At 39.9% G+C, this 17,201-nt stretch overlaps 1 pseudogene; it reads right to left on the reverse strand.

Moving 5' to 3' along the window:
* Window positions 1–16,132: 16,132 nt before the first annotated feature.
* On the reverse strand, window positions 16,133–16,874 carry LOC118997864 (RWD domain-containing protein 4-like; annotated as a pseudogene).
* Between the last annotated feature and the right edge of the window lie 327 nt (window positions 16,875–17,201).

A 17,201-nucleotide genomic window follows, 5' to 3' on the forward strand; every position in this document is an offset into this window, starting at 1 on the left:
AGGGTAAGTGGCTATAAACTAAATTTTGTGCTTTGGCCCTTTAAGAGGCTCTCTGTGTTCTCCAGCTGTCTGTCCCTGGCAGACAGATACCCTGCTGCTTTTCACATAACACTGGATATTACTGGGTTCCTTTCCAGGGCTGGTGGTATAGGCTAAACTTGAGCTTGGAGTTTAGGTTCCACACTTCTCAGGGAGAACCCCTGACGGCTGAAATATCCCTCTGGTACTTTAGCTGCTACCCATGGGAGCCCAGACAGCCCTCTCACATGTCCTCTGCACTCCCTACCAGTCATGGTGTGTTTAAGTGGTTTCTTCTGCCTGTCTACAGTTATAAGGCTTCTCTCCAGCTAGTGGTTAGTTGGACGATTTCTCTACAATTTAGTTGTAATTCTAGATTGGTCCTGGGAGGAGATTAGTGTAGCTTCCACTTACTCCTCCACCATGTTGGATCTGCATTTATTTTCTGACTGAATTTATTGTGACTACCTTTACATGCTCTCCCTGCCAACTCAGGATTCTTCTCAGGGAATGCATAAAGCACAGAACCATTTGAGATGAGGTTTAGAACTTTTACATCTTTCTTTAAGGAGAGCTCTTTTCAGTTCATTATTTAAGAGCCCCTAGCTTGAAAACTAAAAAAAAGTTATCTAGGGCTATTCTGAGCCTTAAATCTCTCAGGGAACATGGACTTAGACTTGGTGGTCTATGTTTCAAATATGGAAGAATTCTTTATGGTCACAGTTTTTGAACAAGCAAAGGGAAACCATAACCTTCAAGCTTTAATTTAGTGATGTTGTATATCACTGAGTGGGTGGAAGGAAGAATATTTACCTTTAATTCAGATGAAATATATATGAAAAATAATTCATATTAATTCAAAAGATTAGCTTTGTATCTCACACCAAGTTTTTCCAGAAAAGGTAGCACACTGCATTAGATTTTCCTAAAGAAAACCTGATTGTGCACATCTGGGTAAACATTTGTTTTTACAGAGTACAGACTAATGCAAGCGTACTCTTTTTTCTTTTCACCACTAATGAGAAAAGATTATAACTCATATAACTCTTCCTGTAATACAGCAATAGCAAAACACTGCCAAATATAGCCATGTCTAACTATTATGAATATCTTTAAGCTTGGGGACCATAGCTGCAATAGCTAGCACTATAATTAGTGCTTAATCAGTCTGGGTTGGGAAAATACACTGCCGAGTACTATTCTTGCACTGAACATCCAGTAGATGATTAATTGCTAATTTAAAAATTCAGAACCACGACTGTTAGATTGTCTATAACAGTATAAAATGCTAATATTCATTAAGCATAAGATGGGCATCTATTGCATGTCTCCAGCCTTCTAAAGGTTAATGTTGGGGGTTTTATGCAGACCATGTGCATAAATTTACAGATTATGCCTATGAATTTAAATCCTAGTAGTTCAGCTTATTAAACTCCAGTCACATCTTTTCCCTTAAAGGGCCATTATTTTACAAGTAGAATGTAATTGTATTCATTTACTTGTGATTCTTTATACAACTTGCAAAGCAAGGTGAATTGCATGTGTATAGTGATTAATTTGGTAGGTGCTCACATGATTTTCTATGTCCCCCTTTTCACTTATTCCAACACGTCAGCGTGAATGTCTGACTGTTACAGAGACTTCAAACCATTTTCCTTCTTATGCCTCCAAAAGGCAGCCAGAGATATGTGGTAATGTCTGCGACCCAAGCCCAGCTCTAATGTTCTAACTAAAGAAAAAGAATTCCCGCACAGCCCATGACTCACGTAGGTACTGGTGCCCAGGAAGGTGACATATCTCCTCCCGAAAGGGGCTGAATGCACTCCAAACTGGTTCTTAGAGAGACTTATATGAAGGATACATTATTATGGATTGCTGCTATTTTCCAGCAGGCTGTCGACGCTGGTCCAGCTAAATTCCAGACTGGGTGATTGCTTTCCTATCTAAATTTCCCTATAGTATCAATTTTTTTGAGACAGAGAGAATTAGTGTGAATGTATTTGAGCCAAACTGATGACAACTGCCAGTAAGCAAAATCTCAATGGAATGAGAAAACGCTCCTTCTACAATTTCAATTTGGTAAAATATGATTATCCTTCCTACTGAGAAAGGCATTTAACCCTAGAGGCAGTTAAATTAGTGGCAGGTCATTTGTAATAGTAAGATCCATAGAGATATTTATTCATCTGCAAATACTTATTAAGTGCCTACTGCACACTACTAACTACAGGAACATGAAATTGGAGAAGCTCTAGTCTCCTTTCTCATGTCATCTTCATCTCCACAGATTGCACCTTCACCTCTGTAGAAAATGATGGTGCTTTTCCAGGTAGGGATGGGGGTTTTACTCATTAAAAAGTAAAAAGAAATTTTATAATACCTGAGATAGAAAGGAATCTTATAATACCTGAGATATCTATTTCAATTATTGCTATTCTTCCTAGCCACAAAGTTTTCATTTATTCTTATTCAAGGTTTCTCAACCTCAGTACCATTGACATTTTGGACTGGATGATTCTTTGTTGTGAGGGCTGTCCTGTGCACTGCAGGATGTTCAGCAGTTTCCCAGGCCTCTATCCACTAGATGCCAGTAGCATCCTGGCCCTTGTCTAGACAACCCAAAATATCTCCAGATAGTGGCAAATATACCCTGGGGGACAGAACTACTGATCTAACTCGAACTTGTACCTTTACAATTTGATGCCATGTTTTATTATTGTTTCTGTTTACTATGGAGATAGAGAATAATTGGCCACCATTTTCTATTGAACAATATCAAGGAAAGTCATTTTTACTTTTCTAAACAATATTAAAAATTCATCATACTGTGACTGGATTTTACTTTTTTAAGTAAACAAAAATAGTGTCATACTGGACTGCTTATTTCAATTTCTTGACAAGATTCCTGCTTCTTCCTTATTTTCTTAGACAGGGTTATCAAAGACCAATTTATTATTTTGTCATTACAGTAAAAGCTAGCTTAAGGGGTTTTTTTCTGCATCCTTGCTTTAATTTTAAAGTCAGTGATTCTGAACCATTTTCATGTGACTCTTTCATATTCAATTCAGCAAAAGTTTGACAGCTTCTCCTTAGAAAGATATGCATATGTACATACATATAATTTTGCACATAATTTTAGGAGATCCAAAGCTACCACCTTGCCAGGCCCTCTCCTGGACCCCCGATTAAAATTCTACGTTTTAAAACTAGTGCCAGTTCCTTGAGTTCTGGTTTTGTGAGGTTATAAAACAAAGCAAGCCTGAAAATGACTTTGTTCTTTTCTAGGTAAATGCTCCAGACACTGTTAACTCTCCCCAAACATCCTATTCCCTTGTCTCCCTTGTCATTGCTGCCTCTGTGTTTTTGCCAACCCATTATTGCTCTTTGCTTTAATTACTGATGTTAGTAGCATAGAGTCATATTACTCAAAAATAGAAGATGGGATGTGTCCCACCCTCACTCCTGCCTACCTACCACCCAGCAGCTGCTGAAGAGAACCTTTGAGGCTAGTCTAACACTGCTGTGAGCTGTCCCCTCGTTCACCTTTTCAAGCTCTCTCCTCCTGCAAAGAAAGAAAGAAATCACATGCACAACAGTGTTGGTGAGCAGTCCAAAGGATTCCTTGGAAGGGATCAATAAAAATAAGTATATTGTCAAACAAACAACTTCTATCTATCTACATAGACATTTCTCCAATGAGGGTCCCTATTTCTCCAGTTCCCCCATTTGGCTTCTCTTCCTCTGACTCCCCTCACCTCCTATGCTGAGCAATTACGTTCTGCCCTCAAACCCAGATGCCCCACTCATCCTGGGGCACAGACAAAAGACGAAGTCAATGGGACACCACATCCTGAAAAGGCAGTTTCAGATCATCAATTGTTACTTCAGCTTGTGCTTTGGTGAGTCACCCCTCACCCCAACCACAGTAATTTATCAGATTACTTCTTCCAAGCACACAGAATATTCTTTCCCAAAGGAGTTCTCATGTGAGGTGTTAAGAGACTAATAGTTTTTCCATGTCATTACATCAGTAAGAGCTAGCATATGTGTAAGTGGTTATTTTCTACGTCCTTGCTGCTCAAAGTGTATTCCCTGGATCAGTAGCATTAACATTCCCAGGGAGTTTGTTAGAAATGCAGTGCTTCAAGCTCTACTGAATCAGAATCTGCATTTTAACTCTATCCCTAGGTGACTTGTGTATACATTGAAGTGCCCTGTCACCACTCTTAACATCCTTACTACCTAAACTGAAGATGCCTTAGGGTCCTGAGCATTGTGCAGGGGTCCTGAAAAGGACGGCCTCCCTCCTCTTGCACCCTGACCTCAGACTACAGAGTGGTTCCATCTAAGGAACAGGCTATGAGAGCTCCCTCTGGCTGAAAGAGGCTCCCTACTCACCCCTTTTTTCCACCCAATACCCACTACCATCCTCTGGACTTTGAAATGGTTGTTCAAGCTCTTAGACTCCTCTGTCTTCTGTTCCCACTTCCATGTGGCTCGTGGTTTGGGGGAAGCTGGTGGGTGGTGGCAGTGGTGATCAGATAACACAGGTATTTCAATGATCACCTATTATATGTAGTCTAATATGTTCCAGGTATTACACTAAGGTCTTTTATATGTACCATTTCACGAAATTCTTACAACAACCCTGAAAGTAGCCATTTTTTTCTTTAGCATTTTATTTTGGGATTATAATTTGTATAACACAATAATGAATTTGCCATGGTGGGTGTGGTTCAGTGGACTGAGTACTAGCCTGCCAACCAAAAGGTCACCAGTTCAATTCCCAGTCAGGGCACATGCCTGGGTTGCAGACTGGAGCCCCAGTTGGGGGCATGTAAGAGGCAATCACACATTGCTGTTTCTCTCCCTCTCTTTCTCCCTCCCTTTCCCCTCTCTCTAGAAGTAAATAAACTCTTAAAAAATAATAATAATAAGTCCCTGAGGCCCCAGGAAACCAACTGTGAAGAAGTGCTTTCATCCTGTTTTTGCATTAGTAAAAGTAGACAGTCTTATCCCATCTGCAAATGAGGAAACTAAGACTTGGGAAGATTAAATAGCTTGTCCAAGTTCTCGTAACTGGTCAGGAGGCAGGGGTAGGATCAAGCCCTGGTCTGTTCTTTCCCCTATACAATGCTGCCTTTCTTTTATAACCACAATGCCATGTGTAAATTAGTTACCACATCCTCAGAATCTATCTCATGCACAATATGTATGATTATATATATTACACATATAATATATATGTGTGTGTATAATATATATACATATATATCAGAAAAAAATTTTTTCTTGAGGCCTTTGCCCTTTCTTCAAGCAGCCCACATTTTAAGGTCAGCGCTGACAAGTAATTTGACAACATGGTGTGGTGTGTGCTAGTGGCATTAATGCAGGATGCTCTGAGCATCCATCGGAAGGTATCTAATTCATTGTTGGGCATGAAGTTGAGTTTACTTTGAGGCAAGACACTCTAGTTGAAACCTGTAGGAAAAGATGGAGAGAAGAGTATTTGAGTAGAACAAACAAAGTGTGAAAGTCAGAGGTGAGAGACCATGTGGCAGATTCAAGGAACAGAAAGAAATTCTGTGTGACCAGAGCAGAATGGGGGAGGCTGGAGTAGAGTGGAGAGAAGGAAGGATGGGCAATGGGATGAGAAAAGACCCAGAAGCAAGTGGGATTTCTGTTATAAAGAACCTTAAAAACCAAATAAGGAGTTTGAGGACAAGGAGTGCCACTGAAGTATTTAAGCACAGGAGGGACATGACCACATTCGTGTTTGAGAAGGAAGGCTCCTCTGTGAAGTACCGGATTGAAGGGAGGACATGAGGAGAATGATGGAGAAGAGTTAGAAGGCAGTTGAAATAATATGGGTGAGAGATGACACAGGCCCGAACTAGGATAATAGCAGTAAGGATAGGGAAGCAAAGGGTGGAGCTATTCAGGGGCTTAAGTTCAGTAGGGCTTGATCGATGGCATATGTGACAGAGATGGAGACATCAGGATGATGTCTGCAAATTTTGGCTTAGACAGGAATGTAGATATTAGTATCACATATTGAGTATGTTATCAAAAGTATCCTTACAAATTATCTCCAAACTAAAATACAAATATCAATTTATCTTCTAATATACCTATGGCTCGATTTGCCCTTGTCATGGTTGCAGCAGGTCTCCTCAGTCATTTCTTATCAGTGGACATGCTTACTTGTGTAATGGGATCATTATGGGGCATATACAGTGAGCATTATCGTCACAGCACCACATCATAAGCAAAGATCATTAGGAGAAACACTGAAGATTCTAGTAATTTGAACAGAATTAATTATACTTCTAGCTGCAAACAGTCATTTGGTTGGGGAATTACTAAACATAAGTTAAAACAAGAAAGGAAGAAATAATAAGTTATAAACTATAGATATGATAAAATTGAAACAGTAAGAAAACACAAAGATAGGAAAAGAAAAATACGTGGGCCACAGGAAAAAACGAATCTGGAAGCCTGTGCAAGAGTATGCTTGTTTGGGGCTGGTTCTAATTTCAGGCACGACTGCTGGGGAGTTCCTCCATCCCCAAATGCCACCACAATCAATGACTTTCAGTCTCTTTTTTGACAGTATGCATAAAAACAGGAATAATTTCCCGAAAACTCCATGTATTTTCATTTGAAAAACTAAGTTCTGCATAGTTAATTTTTTTTTCAGTTATTAAGAGGAAGCTAGAATGACAGAGAAAAGGTTGCCTTCTCTCTTTAGCACAGAGATAGGTCGAAAAGGTAACCTTATTGTCTCAGTTACAGTTGTGGGACAAAATGTAAGAGTGAATTATAAAAATAAAACATTAAGATTTCAAGTTTAGCCCTGGCTGGTGTAGTTCAGTGGATTGAGCATGGGCTGCAGATCAAAGGGTCCCCGGTTGATCCCCAGTCAGGGCACATGCCTGGGTTGTGGGCCTGGTCCCTAGTGGGGGCCATGTGAAAGGCAACCACACATTGATGTTCTCTCTTCCTCCCTCCCTTCCCCTCTCTCTAAAACTACATAAATAAAAAATTTTTTTAAAAGATTTCAATTTTATATAGGAATTTATGAATATGTTGAAATTATGATTTGAAAAATTCATAAGGATTTCACATGAACCAGTTATAATTTTGTTTGAATTAGTTGTCCACCACAAAGTTATTTTAATTGGCATGCACTCTTTGTCTTGCATGGAAGGATGCTATAGAAATAATGGTGTTAAACTGGCCATTTCATTTATCTGGGATGTTGCTATAAACATTAACCTTCCACTGCTGAGTATTAACTTTTTAGGTTCTCCTTGGGGAAATTTTGCTCATGTTCAACTAGCCGCAAAGCTACTTCTCCGGAGTAAATGTGGCATTTTTTTATTTTAGAGATAACATGAATCTTTAGCTAATCAAGTTTCCTTTTCTTTTAGTTTTGGCCACCAGAAAAGTCAATGCAGACTTCAGTGGCAGAGCAGTAGTCATTATTTGAGGCATAATGCTCATGAATGCTTCAGTTTTTTCTTAAATTGTGTATGAGCCAAAAAGAGTTATACATTCTTTGTTTATAGCCCTCTTACAATTGAAGAACCAAAACAAGTATAAAAAATTTAATGCAAACAAAATGGTAATCTAAGAAGGAATCAAAACTTTATACTACCTTGACTTACCATGAAATGGAATTAGATTAAGATGTACTAACAAACTGATAGAAAGAACTCACACATTAACAGTTTCTTTGTAAGCACATTGCAAATGCCAGCAGTTCCAGTTCCTGCTTGTACAAGAACTGGCCTTGACCATGACTACAGGTGACGCAGATTGCCCAACTGCAGGAATTTGGCTGGCACTGACCAGTTCCAGGTGCTGCCATTAAAGATCCGTATCAGGACCACCTCAGACACTGCCAGCCCATCCATAGCCACTGCCCCGATCTCTTCGTCCTCCCTGTCCCTCTCTCTCCTTATAAAATCTCCTGCCTGCACTGAGATGTTTAGATGGCCTATGAGAGTCTCCCATATGGCAGGTTGGCAGCACCTGAATAAAACCACTTTTCTTTATGTCATCACCTGCCTCTTGAGGATAGGCTTTTGATGTCGTGGGCAGCCAGACTGGTGTTCAGTTACAGTAAACTAGTGCAATTCATTTTAATGGCATTACTGAACATGACAGAAAGTAATAATGTCAAAACTGATCACCACTCACAGTGTTCTCTTGAGCCCCATCCTATTACTACAGTGTGTGGTGTGATGAGTGAATTCTCACTGATTTTTCTGTGTTTAAATTACTGCGAAACTTTCATTCATATGATGTATTGTAAGGACATTTGGGCATCATTTGGTAGAAGCACATCATTTAGATTTTAGATCTCTCTGTGTTTTTCTCATTAGTCCCTATGACCATCCAACTGTAAACATGAACACAATCCTAAGGATAAAAACCTCATAGCAGTACTGAGTGGTTATCTGTATGTTCTTATATTACTTTTATAAACAACCACAAAAAAGCAATATGCAAAATTGTTAAATGCTTTTAGAAAACTAACATTCCCTAAAAGTATATTTGGTATATTCATGTTGAAAACCACTGACTTCATAGTTAGTGACACATCAGTTTTCCTTTTCATCTCCTCTTCCCATTTGATTTTCTACTTGACCTCATTTTTTGAAAATCTCTATTTTTCTTATTTATGGTGTTGTATGTTCTACTGTAAGGAGAATAGAACAGAAACACACAGCTCATGTTCCCAAAGAAATAATCTATAGTCAATCAGCTTAAAACACCATCAACTGAAATATCTGCCTTTTTATCAGCAATTTTCTTCTATGAGCTTTTGAAGTGCTTTCTCATAAAAAGCTAATAATTTTTTTAATGTTTTCTGTTAAAAATGCCATTTAACATCTTGGCTTATTTATGGTCCTAAGTGGTATAGATAAAATAAGTTGGTCTAATACCAAATGAGCTTTACACATAGAAAATACTTATTTTTAAGCCCTGGCCAGGTAGCACAGTTGGTCAGAGCATTGTAGTGATACACCAAGGTTGTGGGTTCGAACCTGGATCAGGGCACATACAAGAATCAACCAATGAATGCATGAATATGTGGAAAAACAAATAGATGTTTCTTTCTCTCTCTCTCAAAAAAAAGATACTTATTTTAAGAGATGGCACCCAAATCTACATAAAGGTACCAAGGGTGAGGGTTGTCAACTCCTCTAATAAAATTGCCTAAGTCTGTAAACAGCATCCCTGTCCTCAGTGACCTTCTGAGACTATCTTGCTCATCATACCACCCACACAGTGGCTGGCCTAAAGGTTATGTGGAGCTTTTCCAAGAAGCAGTCCTTCAGGCCTGACAAGGTGGAATGTTAACTCTCCAATTCCAAATCAGAGCTTGACAATGTGAAAGGAAGTTGCAGGAGACGAACAATGTGGCTTTTGTGTTTTGTGTTAGAGAGCCTACGGATGGGTTCCTTTAACCAACTTTTTAAGGAAGAAAAAACCTACCCTAGGCTGGCATCTTAGTTTATATCCTGCATCAGATACAATTCTAGGGACTCAAAACCAGCCAAATCAGTAATTCTGAATTAGAGAGTATCCCTATGTACATAAATGCAATCTAACAGCCAAATGCCCAGAACAGTTATCTATATAAGAATGCCATCAATATCACTTTATGTGTGTGTATCCCTGTTTATTCCCCTACTAACTTGGGGAGATGGATCCAGTCATTCATCTTCACATTCTAGAACCTGGCAAGGTATTTGGCACTTAGTAGGTAACAATATTTGTTTATTTGTACATAAATTCTTTTTAAAATTTAAAGTATAGTTGATGTACAATATTGTATTAGTTTCAGGTGTACAACATAGTAATTCAACATTTATCTACCTTACAATGTGACCACCACAATGTCTAGTTACCACCTGTCAATCTATATAGTTATCACATTAGCCTATTGTTGACTATATTCTCTGTGCTGTACTTAAATTCTGACAACTAAAGAAGAACACAAGTATAGTAGACACTGCCTGGCTCTTCACCAAATCCTTTTACCTTTCCTCCTGAGCCCAAAATTAGTTTCTATTCCCCAGACTCCTTTACAGTTTTACTTTCCATGGTTTCAGTTACCCTGGTCAACCTGGGACCAAAAAAATTAAATGAAAAATTCCATAAATAAAAAAAGTATTTTAAATTGTGCACCATTCTGAGTAGCTTAATGAAATCTCCTACCATCCTGCTCCACCTCACCATGGCATGAATCATCCCTTTGTCCAGTTTATCCTCACTGTATATACTCCCTGCCCGTGAGTCATTTACTAGCCCCGTAGATTACAGAATGACTGTTGGGATATCTCAGTGCTTATGTTCTAGTAACCCTTATTTTACTTAATAATGATGCCAAATCATAAGGGTAGTGATGCTGGTAAGTAGGATATGCCAAAGAGAAGTCATAAAGTGTTTCCTTTAAACAAAAAGGTGAGTGTAGTACAATATATTTTGAGAGAGGGTGATCACATTCACATAACTTTTATGACACTATATTGTTATAAACACTCTATTGTTAGTTATAGTTCTTAATCTCTTACTGGGCCTAATTTATAAATTAAACTTTATTATACATATGTGTATATGGGGAAAAAACAGTTTATATAGGTTCAGTAGTATCTGCAGTTCTAGGCATCACCTTAAAGGTCTTGAAACATATGTCCTGTGAATACAGGGAGACTACTGTATATCACAAAGGTATTTTCTTTTAAAAATTTATTTATTTATTTATATTTTATTGATTACGCTATTTCAGTCGTCCTGAATTTTCTCCCTTTTGCCCCCCCTCCAACCCAGCACCCCCACTCCCTCAGGCAATCCCACACCACTGTTCATGTCCATGGGTCATGCATATATATTCTTTGGCTACACTATTTCCTATACTGTACTTTATATCCCCAGGGCTATTCTGTAACTACCAATTTGTACTTCTTAATCCACTCACCTCTTCACTCATTCCCCCAGAACTCTCTCCTATCTGGCAACCATCAAAACACTCTCTGTATCCATGATTCTGTCTCTGTTCTTGTTTGCTTAGTTTGTTTGCATACATCTTGTTTGGGACTCTCTCTGTTTCCTGGACTTGCATATCTATTTCCTTCACCAAACTAGGGAAGTTTTATTTCATTACTTTTTCAAATACAGTTCCAATTTCTTGCTCTTTCTCTTCTTTTTCTATCATGTCTATGATGCGAATGTTGAGCCTCTTGATGTTGTCCCAGAGACTGCTTATACTATCCTCATTTTTTTGGATTCTCTTTTCTTCTTGTTGTTCTGGTTGGTTGCTTTTTGTCTTCTTATGTTCCAAATCTTTGATCTGATTTTCTGCTTTATTCACTTTGCTGTTGTTTCCTGTAAATTGTTCTTTATTTCAATTAATGTATTTTTCGTTTGTGACTGGATCTTTTTTATGTTGTTGAGGTCCTGAGTTCCTTGAGCTTTCTTATAAGCAGTGTTTTGGACACTGTATCTGACAGATTGCTTATCTCCATTGTGTTTTGTTCTTTTTCTGGAGTTTTTGGGCCATGTTTCTTTGTCTCCTCGTTTTGGCAACCACCCTTCCTCCCCACCCCCCCCCCTCTTGTTCCTATGTATTAGGTAACAAAATATGTTACCTAATACGTTACCTATATCCTATGTAACAGGATACAGCCAAGGTTGGGGGGGGCAAATAGAGATTTGTAATGGGGTCCAGAACTCAGAATGTTAAGAAAATATTAGAGAAAAATATATATGATATCCTCACCCCCACCAGTCTGAGCTGGGGGATGGGACACATGGAGCAGGGCCATTGAGAGCTGTTTTGCATAGCAACAGCTTTGCAGCTAACCTCTGGCATGGTCATTTAACATATCTATAGCCTTTAACTAGTTTCATAGATATGTTAAATAGCTGTGGCCATGCTTTGAGCTGGGGGATAAGAGTGACTTCAATCCAAGATATAAGGTGGAAGCAAATCCCTCTGGTTGCAGCACCTATGTAAAAGCTTGGAGATAACTGGCTCCTTGCCATGGGGCCATGCCTAACTGAACTTACTATGGCAGCCCAGTAAAGCTGGAAGAATACAGGAATACTGGCAGGTATAACTGATTATAGGAGGAGTCAGAAATGGGGCTGCAGAGGAAGACTGGTACGGGAATTTGAACCAGGCTCCGCAGCCATACCAGGTCAGGACCACACAGCTTTAAGTTGCTCCCTTTTGCCATGTGGCTTAGGAAGCAGGAGACACTTTGCCTAGAAGAAGAGGAGTGAAAGTACTCTTGCTGGTGGGCCATGAGAGGCTGCCACATGGCTTTGGATTAATTGGAGATTGTGGTGGTGACACAGCTGATGGTGACAGGAGGCTACATCACAGACTTCTACTTCTTTTCCTGAGATACAGAACCCCAGACTGGGCAAAGGGGAGAAGGAAGGACCGGGTGTATTTGTGGGTATTCTAAAGAACTTTAGTATTTTAATGAAGATGTTAAGTCATTACTCTAAGTTTGTATAACTTTTAAATAAATAATTTCTTTCCTTTTCACCAATTTCTGGCATTGAGAGACGTCTTTCCTTTGGTGGTGGGCAAAGCAAATCTAGTATGGGGGATAACTGCTGGAGAAAAGGGGGGGAACTTTCAGTAACAGTATATTGTTCATCCCCCACCCCTGTCTGTTCTATAACAGTAGAGCTGTTATGACTCCCTGTCTCGGAATAATGGCCTAATGTAGTAGGTGTCCTGTAGCACAGCCTCCCCTATCACACAAGCTGGGTATTTGATGTGTACCCTTCATGTGGGCTGAGTACACCCTTCTCCTGCAGTGTAGTGGAGCCCTGATTGCTTTTGGCAGGTCAGTGGGAGGGATTTACGCAAGCCAGTCGATTGCAAGGATAAGCTGTGACCACTGACCACCAACTTCTGCCCTCCATGGAGGATCACCTGTGCAGGGGCAGAATGGTGCTGCTCTGACATGGTCTGTAGCTGTCCACTAGGTACGCTGGCCCTGGGGTTTCCTGTGTGATGCAGGTCAAGGTCAGCCCTCACCTGTGCTATGCTCAGGGCCACACTGCCTGAGCTACAGAGCAATCTGAGATGGCTGCTACTTGTGCTGGGCTTGGACATTCCCAGGCAAAGCCAAGTTGTGAACCAAGGCTGGCTGGCATTAGTTCCAAGCCTGAGACCACTTAGCAAGAGATAAGGGGCATGGGGCTAACTCCAGCTGTTGCTTGGTTAAAAAGATTTAGAAAGTTGTGAAGCATGAGCCAAGACCAACCATTCATATAAAAAAGCTACTGTTAACAGCTGTCCGTTGGGTGGGACAGAGCCTCAGGGGATCTCTAGGGTGGGGCAAACAGTGTTAGCCAGGTTGATTGAGTATCGATCATGGCACCTGCCTGCTGGCTCCGAGACTCTGCCAGCCTTTCCAACTGGGAAAAAGCTGTCCCCCAGCTCTTGCCTTGATGCCAGTTCCTTCCTGTATACAACTGGTGCCTTTCAAGCTGCTACTCTGGGGCTGGAGCTCAGAGGGAGTGAGTCTGAGTAAGTTCGTCTGCGAGTTCTTGAAGAGAAACTGCTTGGGATTCCAGAAGTTTCTTCCACTGACTCAATCCTGCTTGTTTTTTCAGCCAGAAGTTATGGGAACTTATCTTTCTGGCACTGACACCCTGGGCTGGAGGTCTTGGTGTGGAGCTGGGATTCCTCACTCCCAAGATATCCCTCCTGGATTTTTATCCACCACACATGTATACGGGACTAGCCCATTCTGCGTGTCCACTCCTTCTGCCAGTCTGGATAGAAGTGGTTTAATTCCATAGTTGTCGGACTTCCATTCAGCTCTATTTCTCCTGGTTCTGAGTCATGGTTGTTCTATAGTTTAGTTGTAATTTTGATGTGTTTGTGTGAGGAGGTGAGGCATGTTTACCTATGCTGCCATCCTGACCGGAAGTCCCCAAAGGCATTTTTAAGCACTTGGAAAACAGGTAGCTTGGCTGGTATGTGCCCAGCTTCAAGAATTAGAGTTCAAGTCCTAGCTCTACCAATTACTCTCTTTGTGGTAATGTGCAAGCTAGTGAATCTTCTTGAACTCAGTTGGACTTTAGATGTTGAATTAAGAGTACTGGCATGATAAAAACAATCATAGAATGGTTTTAGTTGTTATATAAGATATACACATAAAATGCTGACTGATGGCTTACATTCTGCATGCTTCAGGATTACCTGGTCATTTATGTCCCTCGATCTGCACTAGCCTTTTCTAGTTAGAATAAGCTTACCTTTTCTGATGGAACTGTTCATCTCTCCAGGAGGACTCAGGGAGTGTGACAGAAAATGGAAACTTATTGTTTATGCGGATTTAGGCATTTGTCAGGATATTTGCACTCCATGTACTTTCTCTCACTAAATCTTGGTTTCCCATCCTGCATCCATGGTTAAATCCTTAGCCTGCTCCTGGTGGGATCCTTCGATCTATGAGTATCTAGGCCTCAGTAGGGTAAATACATCAGTAACCTCAACATTATTTCCCCAAATGTTATTTTGCCATGTATTTGGCATTTGTTTGGTAGGCAGTAAACTTTCATGGTTATGCAAAAGGTCACACTTTGCTTCTACCCTGTAGCCATCTAAACAGATGCATTCTCAGCCACCAGACACTTCGGAAGCATTTTGTTTAGGACATCTGTTTGCAAATCAAACTTGAACATCACCATCAACTGGACTTGTTCCCAGGCCAATTCTTCCCACAGGCAAATGAAATCAGTAACTCAGATCACATTCACATCTGAAGAAACTGCACATTTTGCAATCTTTCCGCTTGAGAATAGGATAAATGTGACTGTACAGCAATGGACTTTACCCTTTTTGGTGCCATGAATTCTTCTGACATTCTCAGTGAAAGGTCTGAGTTACCTCCCCAAGCAGGGGGGAAAAATAAAAATCACAAATCCAATGTTTTATTAACTTATCTTTGTCTTTATATGTATTTTGATTAATTACAGTTTACATTAATAATACCTCCAAAATGAAAAACAGTCAAACAACTCTGAAGGGTGTAAAATGAAAATAAGATGTTCCTTTGCTACCGCTCTACCTCAGCCCCACTCCTCAGAAGTAACCACTGTTAATGATCCCTCATGTATACTTTCACTTTAAAAAATACATATATATATATATATATATATATACACACATATATATTTGTATTTTATATGTGCAGGTTTTCCCTGCTTTGCACAGTAGTTCTGGACTGTAAAAATAACTGTGCAAACTGAAACTATGCAAAGTGATTTTTTTCACTTTTAAAAAAATCCTCACCTGACAATATATTTTTATTTATTTTATTTTTTTTGCAGATAAGTAGAAATTTATTAAAACTGTTGTCTCCAACAACAGATAAATTAAATATTCAGGCATTTTTTACTACCATCTTGGTACATGCAGTGAAGAGAGATCTTTTCAATAGGAACCAGCATTTCTGTTCAGATGTTTTCTAGTGTACTCAGCAGATTTGTTTTTCTCCTAGTCCATGCACCATGGGAAGCATGGGCTTTCATGATTGAACATTGTGACCCAAACCAAAATCATACATAAATATTCGCTTATTTAAGAGAAGCCGTTCACCCTTGAAAATAGAAAGAAACTATAAAGAACAGTATGTGTAAAGCTCAAATATCAGTAGTTAAATTTCTCTGAAGCAATTTAGCCTCAGTAATTAAGAGAAAGAAGAGACTAACACTTTTTAAAGATGAAAAGCCTGTTAGTATGGACTATGCTGTGGAATAACTGTTCATTCATATTCTATTCCCCTGGGGCAGGAGATTTTGAAAAGGCTACATACTTCTTAAAAAAATGATCACATCCACTAGAGTAAGATCATATAAATTAACACTGATTACTTATTATTCTCTGTATTTGTCTACTGACAAAGCTCAAAAGGCTCCCAAAGTATACTAAACATTTTCACCTTGTATTATAATAAGGCAAGTTTGTGAAAATAATATAATACAACCAAGTCTCTTCATTAACTTTCAGCTTAAAACATTTTTACATAAGAAACATACAAAAATATTGTTTTATAAAAAGCCACCTCAATACCAGAAAAGGGTAACAAAATATTTGAACCCAACTTACTTTTCCAAGGATGCGCTTCCCTTGTTTCCATTCCAAGTGCTATTCATCATCTTTAGAGCCAGTTTTGCTTAAATGCTTCACCGCATCAACCCAGTTCCATCCTTAAGGAAGTTTTCCTTTGTGATCTGTTTTATCTGCCAGCCTACATTTCTGGGCTTTTAAAAGTTATTCTCTTTTTCTTTTTTCTTCCGTGATGAGGCTATATTAGGAGTTTCAGCTACGATGATATTGTTTATGGATGTCGTAGAAGTAACAGGATGCCAGTTCTCCATGAACTGCTTTTTATGGCCTTGGCATATTCAAACAACGTGTGGGTCATAGCGCTGCTGAGACCAACTTCCACTGCTCCCTGTAACTTCACTAATCTGCTCTGCTTAACCACTGAGGCTATGGCATTGTTTTAAAAAGCATTAATAGATATAATTGGAGTTGTTTGGGGATATGTTTCTGCCCAGGAAATCTATTTGAAGAAGGCTTTGGGATCACCACTTTCACCTATCCTATATTGAAATGAAACCACTTAATCCCTGGAAACTTTCATCTCCTTCATATATAGAATGTCGTAGTGCTTCCAGTTCCACCTCCTGGTCCTTGTTTGCACTCATCTCGGGTCATGGGTCGCCTCTCCGGCAGAGAGCAGGCGGTGGCAATAGGGACCAGAAAGGGTGAGCAGAGACCCCAAGACACTGGGGTCCAGGTTCCTCTGTGGCTGCGGGAGGCGTTCCCTTCGCCCCCGCAGACAAATCACTCACACCCCTGGCCCTAGATCAGCGCCAAGCTACCTGCTGGAGGGCTGTGGGTGGGGAGAGGGCAGGACATCAGGTGCAGGGCACCATCTATTTTTAATTTTAGAGAGAAAGGAAGGGGAAGAGAGGGAGAAAGGGAGAGAAACACAGATTGGTTGCCTCAGGTTTGGGCCCAACAGGGGATCCAATTGCAACTTTTTGGGTGTTCGGGAGGATGCTCCAAACAACTGTGCCACCAGGCCAGTGCACAAAGTGATCTTAAAAACGAGAAAAATTACAAT

The sequence above is a fragment of the Sturnira hondurensis genome, unplaced genomic scaffold (assembly GCF_014824575.4).
Source record: "Sturnira hondurensis isolate 20B ecotype Veracruz unplaced genomic scaffold, ASM1482457v3 Scaffold0013515, whole genome shotgun sequence".
NCBI lineage: Eukaryota > Metazoa > Chordata > Mammalia > Chiroptera > Phyllostomidae > Sturnira > Sturnira hondurensis.